Raw genomic sequence first — 1878 nt, 5'->3', positions numbered from 1 at the left:
GCCTCCTCGGTCACAGACCCACTCCACTCTCCGCTTCACTCTCCACCCCCAAATACCCAAACCTGGCTGGTCCCCGGCAGCCGCCGTTCACCAACGTGGACCCCGCGACGGAGGCCGATCTGCGGGGCAGGGGCCGTGACCCGCGTGAGGTGGACCGATCCACGGAGGAGCTACTCAGCAACATCAACACCGAGCTCATCCCCGACCTGCCCGCCTCCGACGGACATCATCTTGAACAACGCCCACCTCCGCCCCAAGGCGTCAGCTTTCCCCCACGCCGCCGACTCGGCGGCCATCGTCACCGCCATCTCCACCATCCTCGAAGCGCACACGGGACCCATCCCCTACGCCCGTCTCACCAGCAGCCACATGAGCGCCTACCAGGCCCAGCTCGCGCGCTGGCTCCAGCTCCTGGCCACCAAGGGCGTCCAGGAGCTCGCCCTCGTCAACCGCCCGTGGCCGCTCGACGTGCCCCTCCGGGCCGTGCTCTTTGGCATCGCCAGCATCGGCTGCCTCTACATCGGCCTCTGGAAGTTCGAGGACGTGGCAAGGTTACTACCCCGCACCTCCTTCCACCACCTCCGTGAGCTTGGCATCTGCAGCGTAGTCATGGAGGACGGGGACATCGACTTTGTCGTCGCCGAGAGCCCCATCTTGGAGACCCTCAGGCCTCAATATCCATGGATGCAACAAGGGGCTGCGCCTTCGCTTCATCAGCCAGAGCCTCCGGTGCGTCCAAATTTGCAGCTCTGTTCCGGAGGACATCGCCGTGGTGAAGGCTCCTCGCCTCGAGCGGCTCATCCTGGAGGGGTCCCGAGGCAACGCCGGCGGCTTGTGCACCAAGGTCAGGATTGGCGATGCTCCCAAGCTGCACGAGGAATCTTGCAGCCAGGGAACACCATCCTGGTTCTTGGAGATGCGAGACAACATCATCATGGTGTGTACATCTCCTGTCCGCGGTCTAACAGTTTCTTCAGTTAGCAAAACATCGTCCAATTGTTGGAGGTACAATACTAAATGTGTAATTTTTTTGTTCAATGTGGTTCATTCCAGGCCGGGATAAATGCGAGCCAAGCGCCATGGCCACCAGCGTCAAGTTCCTGAGTCTAAATGTGCGTTTCAGAAGCCACACCGATTCCAAGATGGTTATCTCCTTCCTCAGCTGATTTCCCAATTTGGAGGCACTGCACATTATGGTAGTTTTTTTCATTTCATGTTTTGCTTACATTCGTACCGGTTTCCAGTATGTCTTATGTGTAGAATGTTTGCGGCAGCAGATCATGTGTTTTCAGCTTCTGATTGATTAATTGCAGATAATGTACTATTATGCAGTTCTCCCAATGTCGATTGCTTTGCTTATTTACCTCTTGTTATAGCGTCTCTCACCACGGTCATATATCATACAACTTGGCAATATTTGTGCTTTTGATGTTGTAAGTGGCATGTGGGGCCCGTTTCTGACTTCAGAATTTACACATGATAAACCAAACACATTGCCACCTACAGTTTTTTGGAGGTCCATGTGGTTTATCATATTACTCTAAACCACGTCACATACTACATAGCGATTTCAGCTGTGAATTTTGCAACTGACATGCAGTGCCAGACTACAGTTTGCAGGTGATCTGTGTGATATTACCACAATGCCATGTTAGTTCTTTGCTACTAGAACCACTAGTAGCAAACGGAGCTTTAAAACTGGTTGGGGGGACCTTTAGTACCGGTTGGTGTTACCAACCGGTACTAAAGGTTTTTTTTGAAAATTTTGGAAATTTTTTTGATTATTTTTTTTTCAATTTTTAATTTTTCTGAATTATTTGGTGATTTAGTCTCTAATCACCTTTCTTAACTGCTCAAGTGTGGATCACTCATTCCAAA

General features: G+C 52.0%; 1 pseudogene; it reads left to right on the top strand.

The window, feature by feature from the left end:
• Nucleotides 1-56: 56 nt before the first annotated feature.
• Nucleotides 57-1376, top strand: LOC119345944 (annotated as a pseudogene).
• The last annotated feature ends 502 nt before the right edge of the window (nt 1377-1878 follow it).

This window comes from Triticum dicoccoides, unplaced genomic scaffold (genome assembly GCF_002162155.2).
Source record: "Triticum dicoccoides isolate Atlit2015 ecotype Zavitan unplaced genomic scaffold, WEW_v2.0 scaffold3489, whole genome shotgun sequence".
Classification (NCBI taxonomy): Eukaryota; Viridiplantae; Streptophyta; class Magnoliopsida; order Poales; family Poaceae; genus Triticum; species Triticum dicoccoides.
The sequence above is the reverse complement of the archived record's forward strand: the minus strand, read 5'-3'. Positions and strand labels throughout refer to the sequence as shown.